Below are 17,497 nucleotides of genomic sequence, written 5' to 3'. Positions count from 1 at the left end.
CTCAGCCCTCTCTGTGATTTGTGAAGCTGGATCTGGTGTACCACGGCCGCTGATGAACTTCCATCACTATCAGCGAACTGTTTGGCTAGGAGCTGGCATCTGGGCTCCACAATGCCCCCACCCTCTCGTCTCCGTCTGCATCCCCTCCTGACCCTGACCCTACCCACCATACTGCTATCCCGGCTTTATATGTGCAATATGCTTTTGCTGAGGTGTTTTTTGGAACCTCGTAAGGTGTTCTTTATGAACACAGTATGAGATGATTTTTTTGAACCTAACTATCCCAATGTATCTCTTTCTGTCTTTCTGCTAAAGGTAGCGCCGTTGAGAAACGGCTGCATGACCTCAGACATCTGTCCCCCCCTGTCTGTGTTATGTTTATGCTTGTTTTGGATGGATGTTCTGTTAACTGCAATTTCCCCATTTGTGGGACTAATAAAGGCATTCTTGATTCTTGATTATCCAGCTGTAATCCACTATAATCCAGCTGTGACCCACTATAATCCAACCCAACAAGCTTTGACCTGCAGAGGTTGCGGGAGGTGAATAAGAGGTAGTTTCAATTGTTGAGCAAGAGCAGAATCCAGTAACTTTTGTTCAGCGCCGGAGTCCACCAATGCCTACAGGGCGAAATCATCAGTAACTGGCACCATTAGACGAGGTAGGGAGGAGGACCCACCCGCCAGCACCCCTACTTGGACTGATGGGCTCTGCCTTTTGGCCGCCACGGGCAGGAGGAAAGAAAATGACCCACTTCACCACAGTAAAGGCGCTCACCAGCTGCCAGCCTACGTTCTTCCGGGGTGAGGTGTGCGAGGCCAAGTTGCATGGCTTCCACTTTGTTCTCAAAAGACCACCCTGCAGCCATCAGTTCATCAGAAGGGATAGGCTGAGCATGAGGATTTTTGGGTCTGGGGCACGATTGTTTGCAATGCTCATGGACACGGTCATCTAATTTGGTGCACATTGCTACCAACTGATCTAGAGAAGACGAGAGTTCCTTAGTTGCAAGTTCATCATGGATGTAGTCTGCGAGGCCGTTGAGGAAGGCCCCCCGTAAAGTTTTCACCCCCCCACCCTGTCTCCTCTGCTAGAATCCAAAAGTCAATGGCATAATCCGACATACGCCGTTTGCCCTGCCATAGGTTAAACATGCGCTGGGCTGCTTGGTCACAGCTATCCCCTTTCACAAACATGCACTTAAACTTGTTCAAAAACTCTGCATAAGAAAGACCATCATTAGCACTAATAACCGCCTGTGCCCAATGTAATGCCCTGCCTCTCATTAGTGTGGTCATGTATGCAATCTTAGCACTGTCCGTAGTATATGTCTTCCGGAGCTGTTTAAACACAAGTGAACACTGCATCAGGAAGCCTGGAGCCTCTTCCAATCCACCGGAGAAGAGAGCAGGAGAGGGAAGAGATCGTTCCGGGGAACGCACAGTGACAGGCTGTGAGGTGCCCTCTTCCAGAGGAGAAGCTGTGGGGGAGGCACGACTGGGTGAGCATAGCATTTGCAACACATTTCCAATTTTGTCCATCTTAGGAGTCACCGCTGCTTGATCTGCCATTAGATGCCAGAGTACTTGGTCACGTTTCTGCAGCTGCTCTCTGAGAGATAAGAGCACTCCCTGCAGTGACGCTGCTTCCGCTGGGTCCAGCTGGCCGGATCGTTCTGTCATGGCTTGCAGGGAAAGGAAGGACCCAACTGCAGAGGCAGACGTTAAATGTTTAGAGCATTTATTTGTACAAATCCAACAAAGCTTTTGAGGGGGGGATGTCCGGGAATAGGCAGGCTCGTCTCCAGCACTCTGTCGGTCTGACTATGTGTTCAGTGACCCTCAGAATCCTTGGCTCGCACGCTAATGGAACCCAGTTCAACTCTGCACACAAACAGTGATTAATCCACAAGGCAAAGAGAGCGTTACACAGCACAGAAATAAGGCACCTAGTTTGGCTACCTGGTAGGGGCAACAGTCCAGCAAGGACTGAAAACTTCCTTTGGCTTACATACCCATCAAGTGAGCCTCAGGATTAGATTAGATTTTATAAATTAAATGTAAAATTAGGATTCAGCTTCATCTGATGGAGATTCAAGTTGTGTAAATGATGACAGCAGACATTATAACAGAAATGATATATTTATAACAAACTTTTATTCTGTCTATGATGCTGACAGAGTGGGTCAGGCTGATTAAAGAGACTCATATATCTTTATATCTGATAAATAAACAGCCATGATTGTCAGATATCATAATTGTATATCTGTGGAACAAATATCCAGCGTGTGTGACACTGCAAGATTTGGTATCGATCCGATACCAAGTAAATACAGGGCCAGTATTGCCAATACTGATACGGATACCGATACTTTTTTAATAATTATGAAGACTTTTCATGAAGTTTAAGTGTTCTGTGATTTTATTTTTCCTTTGGATCATTAATTAGTAAAAACCCAGGATAGAATTGAACAAAGTTCATAGTTAAATAGAAAATTTTTTATCAAAATAAAAATTAAAACATTAGAACAGTACAAAACAATTTTCCCCGCACACTGTGATGTCTGGATTTTTTTCCTAAATAAAGTGTACAAAACGATCACTCAAGAACAAATTAAAACTTATTTTCAGGTAGATTTTCAGAAAGTATAATAGAAAAATGCAACAAAAAAATATCCATTCATTCACTAATTTTCTGGATTTTTTTCTTAAATAAACAAACTGTACAAAATTATCACTCCACAATGTTAAAACATTTATGCTTCCGGCCCCGCCCCCTACTTCCACCCTGCTATTTGATGTGAAAGATGTAAGACAATTTGGCCCTTTAAGTTACTTTTTTGACATTTCGCTCACTCCTCTTAATTGGAGGGGAAAGCGAAATATCAAAAAAGGAAATTAAAGGGCCAAAATGTCTCATATTTTTAACATCAAATTGTGGGTCGGAGTTAGGGGGTGGGGCCGGGACTTTGAGACCGCAAGTAAAATATGTTATGTGTCATGTGATAGTATAACGTCAAAACACTGCGGAGAGGGGAGGAGCAAAGCTCTGTGCTGTGACAGGGGTGGCACTTAAACAGTCAGCTCACATCTTTGATTAAACCGCAGCACTACATACAGGAGAGAAACTGAAGCTTAAGTATCGATCTCATTACACTGGTATTGATCAATATCAATATCAACATTGGTATCGATATTATTGATATTCGGATCAATCCACCTATCACTACTGGGTGGATGTTAGAGTGATAATCTAACAACAACAATGCTAACTTTGCAGGCAGCCCACCACATAAAACAGAAGCAGACCAACAAAGTGCTGAGTTTAACATTTATTCTCTTTTTGTTACAGTTTACATAAAAACATGAATGAAAGGCTAAACAAATGATGAAAACATCAACAACTATGCATAAATAATCTAATACAAAGTCACAGCTAAGAGCAGAATCTCTGAGTGTTACATGTTAGTGCACAAACATCTGATGTAAGTTAAATATAATCAGCTGCAGTGAGGCAGAGCTGAGACCTGCTGCTGTTTCAAACACGGAGATCTCCAGGAGAACTTGACTGATCGCACAGTACAGTCACTGTATCACAGCAGGTGATCAGAGATGCACACAGCTGAGTGATGTCATAGAAATAAGGGACCAGTAAGAAATGCATTCAGGGCTCATTGGTGCTGGATGGCGTCTGTCCTCGGGTCATCTGTGTGTCTCTGTGTTGCAGCAGCAGACTCAGAGTTCATGTGGAAAAAGCTCTGAGACATTTCAAACAGTCTGCTGTTCAGCAGGAGGATGGGATGGATCCTGACTCTGCTCTTCTTTATGTTTCCTGTGGATCCACAAAGCAACAGCAGCAACAACAAGTACAGCAGAGAGTGACACACTCGCTATCAGTGCAGCACGGCCTCTGCTGACTCCACCCTCCTTCCCTCCACCCTCTCTGAGTCCTCCTGGTGGACCTTCAGGGACACTCAGGTGTGAGCTGTGAGCTGTCAGGCTGATGATGCAGATGGATTTCCATGAGCGTGTTTCTTCCATGAAGACGCGACACTCGTATGTTCCAGTGTCATTAACGGTCACATCCTTCACAGTCAGAGACACGTCTCCATCCGTCATACGTCCGTCCCGCAGATCCACCCGCTTCTTAAAAGCTGGATGCTGGTTGTCTGGATCAAAGCGCCCGTCCCGGTGGAACAGGACATATTCTTCTCCCAGGTCAGCTCGGCTCCAGTTCACATCTATGTTGCTGATGTTTGGAGCTCGGCACGGCAGAGTGACCTTCTGTCCACACTCAGCTGGGATGTTTTTCTGGACTGAAAGAGGAAGCAGCACAGAGCAGAGAGGTCACAGAGGTCAAAGGGCAACCGATCAATAACTGTTTGAAGTTTAAGTGAATTAAAGTTGACCAAAACAACACTGATTAGGATTTTTGGTATTTGGTGGACTTCTGTTTCTGATGTTGAGTCAAACTTTTATTATTGCCTAAGTTAATCGTGTGCATCAGTTACCTAAAATAATAAGTTTAAAACTAGAACTGTTGTCTCTGCTGTGAACGTCTCCAACCAAGACCATCAACCCCCAAAGGTGGAGTTTTTCCTCCTTTAAAAGTGGAACATTTCACAGACTGCAGTGAGACGGCCACACATAGAGCCTGATGAGCCCTGAAAGCGTCTTTAAGTTCACTTACAGTTACCTCACTGAGTATTATTACTGCTGATCTGTCCCCATTAATACAACATGTAAAAACTCTCATACTGCATTATTAGATCGGCTCTGCTGCCGTGGAGCTGTTCATACTGTTGCTCCGCATGTGTCACAGTCTGAATGAACGCTGAGCTCACCTTCAGCGGCACAAACCAGGAAGCAGACGCAGACCACGCCCCGGAGGAGTGACGCAGCAGTTGTTGTAGCCATTCTCGCTGAGAACAAACCGAGGGAGGTGTCTCCTCCATAATTTCGCACCAACGTGTAAACAGCGAAATCTCGATTAACATTTCGGAAAGCCTTCATTCCGGGTTTTAGCTGCGGAGCGGAAACAGTTTGTTTTATTTTTAATCTCTTTAATCTGACCTCACACGTGCACTGCTTTGTGTCCATGTGCAGGAAATAAATATCTTCCTTATTTAAAGGATGATAAAATCCACACTTTAAGGTTGAAGGGTTGGCGGAGTCTTAAAGTGATCGATCTTTTTCTCCACACATCATTAGTATTACTTTACAGAAATAATTAAATAAGCAAACTGCAGCGTGAAAATGTCATTAAAACAAACTGTTATAGTTTAGACAACAAAAGCTGTGAAAACCAAAAGGTCAGCCCAGAGCCGTATTACCGACCGGGCGAGGGGGGCTGGCGCCCCGGGGCCCATGGATCCAGGGGGCCCAGGGGAGGCCCAACAACAATCCAGATACCGATGTCGATGCTGATTGCGATAGAGCCCTCTATTCTAGGATCTTCTTTAGTTGTACTTCTTTAGTCTATAAGGGTTAACTGAAATGGGCTGGGGGGAGTGACAGCAGTCAGAGGGCCCTCGGCCACAGGACATAGGAACCAGAGGGCCCCTGGGCCATGTCGTACAGCAACCAGAGGGCCCCTAGGCCACGGAGGACGGCAATCAGAGGGCCCCTGGGCCACGGGGGATGGCAAAGGGCCCCTGAACCACGGGATATGGCAACCAGAGGGCCCCTGGGCCACGGGGGACGGCAATCAGAGGGCCCCTGGGCCACGGGGGACGGCTATCAAAGGGCCCCTGAGCCACGGGATATGGCAACCATAGGGCCCCTGGGCCACAGGAAACGGCAATCAAAGGGCCCCTGGGCTATGCGGTACGGCGACTAGAGCGCCTAGGGGGACAGCAATCAAAGGGCCCCTGGGCTACAGGATATGGCAACCAGATGGTCCCTGGGCCATGCAGTACGAAAACCAGAGGGCCCCTGGGCCACAGAATATGGCAACCAGAGGGCCCCTGAGCCATGATGTATGGCAACCAGAGGGCCCCTGGGGCATGGGGGATGACAACCAGAGGATCCCTGGGCCATGAGGAACGGCAGCCATTGTAAGAGAAAAACCAATATGGATTTTCCAGTGGACTCAGTCCTGCTAAAAATCACAGAAAGTCGCAATTGGCTCTCTGAAAAGTCGCTTAAAGTCACCAGATGACATCATGACATTACGTATGATGTCACAGCACCATGCACGCAATGCCAATCTCTAGAAAACGTGTGGGGACGGTTATGTCTGTAGTAGAAGAAGACAGTGCTAGCGGATTTTTACAGATCAGAGCTAATCTGCAGCACTGATTCACCGTTAGAAATGCTTCTGACAGCGGCGCAAAGCTACAGTTATGTTGAGAACAATGATTTTTGTCACTTTAAAGACGAGCAGCCAGATTCACCAAAAGGTTGCGAAAGTTGCTAAATGTTTTTTTGTCGCTAGGGACGCCCACAAGTGCGGACGTTTTTCCTTTCCAAAACCCCGCCACTCCGAACGGGGTTAGGGTTAGGGTAAGGGGGTAGGGATATGCACCCCCGGTTTCGGGTTTCGGAGTAGCGGGGTTTCGTAATGGAGAGGTGTAACCCCCACAAGTCACTAAATCTAACGGCAAAGTTTCTCAATTGACAACACCTGCTTCGTGACCACAACGTATCCTGGGCCTAACGCTGGCCCCAGTAGAGAGCTAGTAGAACTTGTATCTATTTTCTGTGGGAAGTGATTTCGATGGTGATTCACTTGTCATGATACCTATTAGTTGTCTTCGGGGAGAGTAATAGACAAGTAGACATTCACCTTCGGAACACCAGGTTTTGTACCACTTCACTTTGTAGATTACGCTTCCATATGTCCCACAGTTAAGTGAAAATTGAATCTAATATTCTTAAATCCATTTATCGAAACTTCTATCAATATTATTTTATTAATATCTCACATATCAGATTTAGCCACCAACAATTTGTTTAAAAGCTCATAGACATTTACATAATATTATAACTGTATTGGAATAAATTATATTGTACTTAAAGACTTATGTCATTGAAAGAGCAACTGTATTTTTTTCAGTGAACAAATTTGGATTTCCAATGTCGATTTTCCAGTGGACTCAGTATTGTTAAGAAAATCACAGAAAGTTGTTATTGACTCTCTCAAAAGTCGCTAGAAGTCGCCAGATAAAGTCATGACATTATGTATAATGTCACAGCGTTATAACGGGTGCACGGCTACGACTATCCTACAAGAAGGCAGTGGGATTCATGTCGCTATTGCGACATGCTGCTATGCCGACAATTGATGTCTATTGTCGGCATAGCAATATGTGCCTAACCCAAAACTATTCCTAACCTTAACCATCAGTGAAGAAGTGTCGGAATAGCGACATGTCGACATAGCGGGATGTCGGAATAGGTATTGCTAACCAAGGCAGTGCTAGCAGCTTTTTACAGATCAGAGCTAATCTGCTGCCCTATTTCTCCATTAGAATGGCTTCTGACAGTGGCGCAGGGCTACAGTTGTGTTGAAAAATAATGCTTTTGTCACTTAAAAGACAAGTAGCCAGATTCGCCATAAAATCGCCAAAGTCAATAGATGGTTTCTTTTATCGCTAGAGATGCGCACAAGTTACTAGACCTAGCAACACTGTCGCTTTGTGACCACCGCATATCCTGGGCCTAACGCTGGCCCCAGTAGAGAGCTAGCAGAACTTGTATCTATATTCTGTGGGAAGTGATTTCGCTCCTGCACAATATTGTTTGCACACAAAATGACATGGTTATTCACTTGTCATTATAACCTATTAGTTCTCTTCGGGGAGAGTAATACACCAGTAGATATTCACCTTAAGAACACAAGGTTTTGTACCTCTCAACTTTGCAGATTTCGCTTGCATATGTCCATATGAACAAATTTGGATGTCCAATATGGATTTTCCTGTGGAAATCACAGAAAGTCACTATTGGCTCTCTGAAAAATCGCCAGATGACGTCATGACGTGACATATGACGTCAATAAAGGCATATGCCTTACCCTAAAACTATTCCTAACCCTAACCGTCAGTAAAGGCAAATATTTATTACATTAGTTGTCGGAATAGCGGCATGTCGGGATAGCGAGAATCAACGGACAATGCCACTGAAAAGATGAGTTGAGTCATCAGCTGACCAAAAAGTTGCCAAAGGCGCTACACGACATTTTTAGTCGCCAGGGACCATCAAAAGTCGCTGAATTGGCCACAAGTAGTGGACTGAAAGAAGGGGCGGAGACTTTGGCTCTGTCTCTATATATATAACCCCCTGCATCACTTCTGTTCACTCAGAACTTGACCTTGGCTTACTGCTTGACAAATTGCTTTGCATTCAACCTGTGCAACATCACTTGTTTAGTTGTAATAATCAACAGCCTTTTTAAAGGCTTGCATTCATTTGTATCATATTATATTAAGCTATACTATATCATTATACGTATAGTTTAATATTCAACAGCCTTTTTAAAGGCTTGTATACATTTATATTATATTGTATTATATTATATCATACTATATCATCATATGTAGTTTAATATTCAACAGCCTTTTTAAAGGCTTGTATACATTTATATTATATTGTATTATATTATATCATACTATATCATCATATGTAGTTTAATATTCAACAGCCTTTTTAAAGGCTTGTATACATTTATATTTTATAATTGTGTACTATATCACATTATACTTTATCACATTATACGCATATCACATTACACCTTTAAAGGTTAAAAGCCTACCTTAAAAGGCTAGTGTATTTCGTTTTTAAATATAACACCTTCCGAACTTTAAGGAGTGTTGTATTGTATTTGGCCATTCTCTGGCAACTTCATTTAGTGAATTTAGCGACATTGCCTATTAGTTTTGATATGTAAACAACAGCTACTTTCTGCCTTTAAGCTTCACACTGCAACTTTTGGCCATCTTTAATAACTAAAAAGCTGATAAGCGACTTTTTCCCATTTTAATCATTTCATCATATTCTGTTCTGTCTTAGGAAGTCTTACACGGTTGAGATATTACCTTTATCTAGCTTCTGCCCTTAATCATATATCGTGTTGTCATCAAGTGACTTTTCACAGAGCCAGTGGCGACTTGGTTTTTTGTTTGTCTTGTTTTTTTTTTTGGTTTTTTTTTGCAACTGTCATTAATAGTAGGCCTATGGATTGCAAACAAAAAAGTGGCGCTTCAAAGCGAAGAGCCAAAAAAAAACAGAGAGGCAAAACAGGCTGACTTCTTAAAAAATGTGCCTTCGATTTCTGGCTTTTTTGATAAGCCAAAGGATTCCAATGTTGATACCAATGTTGATAATGTCATCAGTGGTCCGAGTTGCAGCAGTGTAGAGAGCACCACTGATTTGATCATGCCGGAGCCCACACAGATCCAATCCGGTGTAGACCTGGCCTCTCAGGCTCAGGCTTCAGGGCCACACACAGAGCTCAGTTTCCACCCAGAAGCTGGGGACACCATCTCCAGTCATGGATCTTCTGCTTCATGCTCAAATACCACAGCCATTCCAGACTCGTGTACTCTTACAACAGCAGACTCACTGTCAGACCAGGAGGAGTACACTGAGACCAGTATCCCATTAGCAGCTAGGACCTCAAACTCCTGGTGTGAAACCGTTAATGACCCTGCTTTGTGGCCAAATGCCATTACTGAACAGGCTAAGTCGATTCTGGTTAGTAGAGGAGCAGTTGCTTTTCAAAATCGGAGTGAAAAGTACCCTGCCTCAATTAGAGATATGACCATGGGGGGGTGGCACTAGGAGTTTCACAAATTCCTTAGTCAAATGCTGTCTACCTAATGGTCAGTCTGTGGAAAGGCAGTGGCTCCTTTACTCATCTTCCTCTGGTTGCATTTATTGTTTTGCTTGCAAACTGTTCTCAAGTAAGTGCAATGCATTTGTCAATGGGTTTTCTGATTGGAAACATTCTGAGCGTATCGGTGAGCATGAGAGGAATGAGGAGCATAGGGCTTGCATGTTAGCATTACACAGTCGTTCCAAAGACACAGGAAGAATTGATTCTGATCTTATGAAACAAATTGATGCAGAAAGGCAATACTGGCGGGACGTTTTGAGAAGAGTTGTTGCTGTAATTCAGTTTTTGGGAGAGAGGGGCCTTGCGTTCAGGGGAGATGACGAGCAGTTTGGATCACCTCACAATGGTAATTTCTTAGGCATTATCGAACTGTTGGCCAAATTTGACCCTTTTCTAGCTGACCATCTCCAAAGGTTTGGAGGCAAGGGCAAAGGCTCTGTGTCCTATCTCTCATCCACAATCTGTGGGGAATTTATCCACTTAATGGGAGAAAGAACAAAGGAAGCGATTATCAGTGAGATAAAAGAGGCCAAATACTTTTCTGTTATCGTTGACTCCACTCCCGATCTTGCACATGTGGACCAACTCACTTTTATTTTCAGATTTGTTGAAGCTGGGGGAGACGTTGTTGAGCGGTTTCTGGGTTTCGACCCTATTGAGAATCATAGCGGGAGCAATTTGGCTGAGTGTGTTGTTGCAATGATGGAGAACCTGGGCCTAGACATAAGTAACTGTCGTGGCCAGTCTTACGACAATGCAAGTAATATGTCAGGAAAGTACAATGGAGTTCAAGCTCATCTGAAACGCATAAACCCATTGATTTGTTATGTCCCCTGTGCTGCGCATTCATTGAATTTAGTTGGTGTCAGTGCTGTTGACAGTAGCCCAGAAGCTGGGCGTTTCTTTGACTTCCTGCAATCTTTGTACACATTTTGTGCCTCTTCAACACACAGGTGGGGAAAGGTTTTCAGAAATACAAATGTGAAACTCACACTGAAGTCCTTGTCAGGCACTCGCTGGAGTGCAAGAGCTGAATCAACAAATGCTCTGTGGAAATATTATGCACAAGTGAGAGATTCACTGAACAATATTTCCAAAGATCCACAGGAGAAACGTGACACTAGAAGTGAGGCCTCTGCACTTTGTGGCAAGCTGGACACCCTAGAGATAGCTGTCATGGCATACTTTTGGGATACAATACTGCAGCGGTTCCAAGCCACAAGCCTGCAGTTACAGAAGCCTAACATCAACATAAATACGGCAACACAGCTTCTCAGTTCTCTTTGTGATTTTGTGGCAGCACAGAGAGACAATTTTGCCCATTTTGAAAGATCAGCCTTAAGTGTTACTGATTCAGTCTCCCAAGACTACAGACATGATCTCCAGCGCACAAAGAAGCGCAAACATATGGCTGATGAAAGTGCAGAGCCAGATGTTAAATTAGGTGGAAAAGAAAAGTTTCGAATTGAAACGTTCAATGTTCTAATTGACAAGCTTGTGTCCTGTCTTGACCATCGGTTAACTGCATACACACACTTGACCAATCTTTTTCATGTTCTTTTCATGCCTGATAATATGTCAATCAGTGAGCTCACTTCAAGGGCCGAAGCACTTGCTGCAGCATATCCCACTGATCTAACCATGAGCCTGGCAGATGAACTTGTTCAATTCAAATCATTCATTCCAAAAGAACAAAGATGCCCAAATACAATGCTAAAGACCGTGGTAAATTTGGATTTGCAGTCCACTTTTCCAAGTCTTTACATCGCACTTCGACTGTTCTTGACTCTGCCAATTACGAACTGTGAAGGGGAACGGTCATTCTCCAGAATGGCTCGAATAAAAAATGAGCTCAGGATGAAAATGACCCAAAATCGTCTGAACTCCCTCTCACTTCTTGCAATTGAATCACAGTTTGTGCAACAGCTGAACTTTGATGAGTTGGTAGATGATTTTGCACGAAGGAGGAGTAGAAAGAGACTTTTGTAGGGGAGTGTGTGTCGGAAGGGGGGGGGGTTGGGTTGGTATGGGCTCGGAGCGGGAGGGGGGGGAGGGGGGGGCCCTTGCAATCTCCTTGCCCCAGGGCCCAGACCCACCTTAATCCGGGCCTGGGTCAGCCTACGGTAACAGAAACGGACTGAAGAGGAACGGAGAGCTGCAGACACTAAGGTGTCTGAGCAGTCAATCTATAATAATAATAATAATTATTATTATTATAATAATAATAATGGGTGCAGTGCTATCCTGTGTATTTGTATAAAACCACATTTAAAATGATCATCAGCTTTGACTCGGCTCTGCTGGCGCGGAGCTGTTCAGGTGTTGCTCACCTGTATCAGAGTCTGAATGACCGCGGAGTTCACCTTCAGCGGCCGAAACCAGGAAGCAGACGCAGACCACGCCCCCGAAAAGCGACGCAGGTGTAAATGTAGCCATTCTCGCTGCGAGTTAACCAGGAGCCGCGTCTCCTCCATCCTTTTGCGCCGACGTTTATTCACCAATCTTCGATTAACTCAGTGTCGAAGAGCGTTTTTGAGCAGGTAAGCTGTCACCTTCGGACAGAAACAGGTGCTCTTCTGTTTTGTCGCAGCCTATGAAAACACTGAGAGCACCGACGGTCTCAAAGCTCTGCGGAGGCGTTTTCGATCCGGTACAGCGGAGAATCTTAAACATCATTATTGTGTTTTTTAAATAAGATTTTAATATAATACAGTTTTTTATTACACTTTATTTCCACATTACGTTTGCTCGTTTCATTTAATATTTCCCTAATAGTTTTCGGGATTAGTTTTAGAGCAATTAAAATCATATTGGACTGTTTGTGGGCTCAAATTAGAGACATAAACGCGAATATTTTTTTCTTCATGTTTGTGGACACATAGTCCCCATTTCTCTGTTTTTTAAGGCTAATTTTAACTGTTTATTATTTTCTACCGTTTTATGTTCACTTTCACAAACACAACTTTCCCCTCTGACCTCTCTCATATGAACTGATTTACGTCCATCACCAGGAAATAAATATTTGTATGTGAGTATAAATGGAATCAGTAGCTGGAGAAGTTCTTCAGAACTGATTTAAAAAATAAAAAATAAAGCATGAAGTGCTTTTAATGTCAAACTGTGTTTAAAGTGCTCAGACATTAATACTTTTCTGCAAACTCAACATGAAAAAAATAATAAAAACTAAGCGTGATAGTCATCACTTCATTGTTGCAGCCGGTTCACAGAGGAGAGGTGACTCAGCTGGATCAGAGGGAGCTGAAGCTGGACTGACATTAAAAGCCTGTTTGAACTTCAAACCCTCAAAAAAATCAGCACCTTTGAGTGCTTCATCGTTTCTCAGCTTGTCTAAATGTGCTCTTTTCTTTGGGAGGATCACTGCACACTGTCTGAATGTGAGCAGGAAGCTTTCATGAGTTTCCAGCTTTGAACCCACAGCAGACACTGATGCAGAAACGAAGGGAGGAGAGACTTTAATCTGCTGGTTTCAGTCACAGCTTCAAGTCGAAACACAAAAACAGACTTTTTTTTAATTAATAAAAACAATACTTTGGCAGAGAGAGAAACTGAGAGGAGGCTGAGGTTCACAGAGACAGAGGACAGGAGGTTGGGAGGTTAATTTGTATGTTAGTCATTTTTGGGAGCAGTCCCATTTGAGCCATGATATGTGCTGTTGTTACCCTCCTGTGTGTTCCCTCTGGTGTTGAATCAGAGTCAGAGGAGCACAGCTCGTCCTCCCGAGCTTTGCTCCAAGCAACCGTGGGTGGAAAACTACAACAACAGTCACAGAGACTCTAATTAATCTTTATTGCACTTTATGAAAACAGTCTTAAGGATATTATGTTTCATAAGCTTTAATGTATCAGGAACAATCAGGCTCATCAGTTATGTGTTGACTTGAGCAACATCTGTCAGTTAATGACCTTCAGGGAAAAGAAGAAAAACTTATGAGGTTACATGACTGCATTCACAATATCATTGTTCTGTCATTATTTAAATTTATATGTTTTATATATATTTCTAAACCATTACTATCGGTTTTGTTTCTTGCTTCATGATGTTAATTTAAAAATACTAATTTAAAACCCCTGGCCCAGATGTTGGCCTAAATGATGGCATTTTGATGGTCGGAGTCTCAGAGTGACTCTGATCAGTGCTGGCAGCAGCTGATCCTGTTCATCCAGTTCCAGAAAACCCAAAGAAACACCAGGGGGCGCTCTCTGCAGCAGGCGGTAAAGTCGTACTGTGCTGCTGTCATATGACAGGTCATAACCTGCTCAAAGAGCTCCATCTCTTTAACATCCTCATACTTATCACTACATGGTGTTTATGTGCTAAAAGAGAAATGATTTCCTTGTTACCAAACCCCATTCTGAAGTATAGTTTCATCAACTCATCTACATGACGTTCTGCAGAGGGTATAGCAGACGTCACGTGGCAGTTGTTTGACTCAAAACCACTTTAATCTGCACATTTGGACTTTTTTCTCAAAATTTATTCACAAAATGCACATTTGAAATTTGTTTCTCAATAGTTTTCAATCCAAACCATAATAAAATGCTCATATTTATTAGATCTAATGCTTCTCCAAAACTTATTGCTTGTGTAATGATGCAGTCTCTGCTCCATTTTCTGTTTTTCTGCCCAGTACTGCAACAGTACGATTCATTTATAACACAGGAAAACACAACAGAAACTAGAATTTTTTTTTTTTTTTATTTGATGGTACAAATATGATTTAACTAGGTATAAATATGATTACAAAGGCTTCATCTGTTTTTGTATTGATTTGATGCCGTATTAAATGATCTTAAGATTGCGTTCAATTCAAGATCATTTTTCTAGCATCCAATCCCAACAAAGGTCTCCTCAGGGTGCTTTCTGATGTAATATAAGGACCCTGGTGTGTTAGCAAGAATTCCCCCAACATTTAGGTGATGCCCTGTGAGCAAGCACTAGGCGACGGTGGAGAGGAAAAACTCCCGTTGAACAGGAAGAAACCTCTGGCAGAAGCAGGCTCACAGGGGCGGCCGATTGCCACGGCTGGTTGGGGGAAAGAACACGGGGAGATTTGTGATTTCCACCTTCACAACTGGCTCTTATGGCAGAAATTTTTCCAGTTTGTCATATAATACGACACGTGAATCGTTTTCTTTTAATCATTAAGTTAAGTTTTGATGAAGCACCTCTGTGTTAGCCTTTTGCTACTAGCCTGTGTTATACATTGTTACCTAGCAACGATGTCCGTGTTTGATAATCGCTTAATGTGAGAGTGCTTATTTTGATAAGAAATATTTAAATACATGTGAAAGTGTAACAAGCCGTTTCTAACTGACATGTTGTGTTTTATGTCTGCTGTAGTTTTATGATTTGAGTATATGTAGATGAAGTGGCAGTTCAACAATTAAACTTTCATGAAGGAAAGCCCCGCTCCTCATTTAGCCACATATCATCAGTTCACCGTATTGACTACAATAATCTTCTCGTGGTGTGCTGTAAGGTTGGGACCTTTCAGCGGTTTTTTTTGTTTCTGTGTACTCCTCAAGTGAGAGATGCTCATTTTTCCTTATTGCGCTGAGGATCTCATTTACAACCATTTCAATTGTGAGGAACTCTTCATAGGTTTTGGATTGGAGTCTCAGTATGCGTGACAATAGTAGGATGATGAAGCCTAAAAGGCAGCAGCAGCAGTTGGGCTCTTTCAAATCTCTTCTCACCCCTACAAAGACCCTGGGGTTGAGGAAGACATCGAGATTGATTTTCAGGTGCTTCAGGAGAGCCACTTTAAAAGATGAACCTTTTGAAATCAGAGCACCTTCCAAGAGCTGGTCTGGAGATCCGAACTCATTCATGATGCCTATCGTCACGGACTCGATGAACAGGAGTATGTTGTTTTCGAGATTTGTCACAGATTGGGCCTTTTTGATTTCCACCTTCATATCTCTTGCAATCACCAATGTCAGAATGCTGAAGGTGTTCCTGACTCTTACGGCAGAAAGTTTTCTAGAATTCCTACACTTTGAAATGACCGTTGTGAAGAGATAGACCATGAGGCGCAATGAAATTTGCTCAGCTAATGAGTCCAAATGTTGTGCGAGTTCCTGCTCTGCTGGACTCACACAAGAGGTGGGTTCATCTCTGGGAGCAGACGCTGGACCTGTCTCAGGCTCCGCCTCTGTGCACTCCTTGACTTCATCATGTAAGAGATGCACGTTTCTTCTTATTGCACTGAGGATCTCATTTACAACCATTTCAGGTGTGAGGGAGGGAAACCATTCAGAGATGTTGGATTGGAAGTTCTCTTTGCTTAAATATAGTGGCATGATGGGGCTTCCACTGCTGCCCTTACAGCAGCACCTGAAGGGCTTTGTCAAAACTTTTCCCACTGCTGAAAAGAACCTGGAAACTTTGGACTTCTTTCTAGGCTTGAAGAAGACACCAAGATTGATTTCCAGGTGCTTCAGGAGAGCCACTTTAAAAGATGAATATTCTAAAGTCAGAGCAGCTTCCAAGAGGTGGTCTGGAGATCTGAACTCCTTCATGACGCCTTTCGTCACAGCCTCAATGAATTCACATCTGTTCTTTATGAGCTTTGTCACAGATTGGGCCTTTGTGATTTCCACCTTCACAACTTGTGTAATCACCTCTGTCAGTCTGTTGACGGTGTCCCTGACTCTTATGGTAGAAATTTCTCTAGAAATCCTACACTTTGAAATTACCTTTGTGAAGAGATAGACCATGAGGTGCCTGGAAATTTTCTCAGCTAATGAGTCCAAATGTGCGAGTTCCTGCTCTGCTGCACTCACACAAGAGGTGGGTTCATCTCTGGGAGCAGAAGCTGGACCTGCCTCAGGCTCTGCCTCTGTGCACTGCTCCAGGTTTTCATTGATTTCATTGATTGCCCAGATAGCAAAGTGACTCTGACAGAAAGAGGTCAGGATGTCCTCAGGATCAGCAGAGCTTCACTTGATTTGAACTGCTTTCACAAAGTTTTCCAGCCTCCTCCAGAGCAACATGTGGAACGTTCTCACCGGCACACTGACAGCTGCAGAAACTCGCCGCTCGGTCGTTTTTAGTTCAATGTTAAAGAGTTAAAGTGGATTTATATTAATAGTAACTCTGCTGTAGCCGTCAGAGAGCCATCATCTATCAGTGAAGGCTGATCTTAGATCAGATTATAAATCACTGGAACATGAAAGCAAAGCTGATGTTTTTGTCTGGAAATCTTCTTTTGTATCCAGAAATAATGAAATCCTGGTCTCCACCAGCACACACACAGACACACACACAGCTGCTTTAGATGACAGCTGAACAGATTCCTGCATAAAGAATTGACATCAATCAGCAGTTATGGCCTGAGTCTGCTGCACCAAAGGGGGTGGCACCTGAGACTGGAGAGAGGAAGCCACACCCAGTGGGTCACAGAGTCACAGCAGGCCCACAGGTTGGAGCTCACATTGTGAAAACATTCAGACAAAAATCTTCCTGTATCATTTTTCACTCCACCAAAGTGAAGTCAGTACACAGAAAAAAAAAACAACTTGACAAATAAAAAAAATGGTGATTAGCAGGTCTTAAAATTAAGCTGATGCACAACAACACATGATATATATCAGTGTGCCATTATTTAGTCTAGCAGTTTCATATGAGCTGTGGTCAG

Source organism: Archocentrus centrarchus, unplaced genomic scaffold (assembly GCF_007364275.1).
Source record: "Archocentrus centrarchus isolate MPI-CPG fArcCen1 unplaced genomic scaffold, fArcCen1 scaffold_33_ctg1, whole genome shotgun sequence".
Classification (NCBI taxonomy): Eukaryota; Metazoa; Chordata; class Actinopteri; order Cichliformes; family Cichlidae; genus Archocentrus; species Archocentrus centrarchus.
This window is presented reverse-complemented; position numbering follows the sequence as displayed.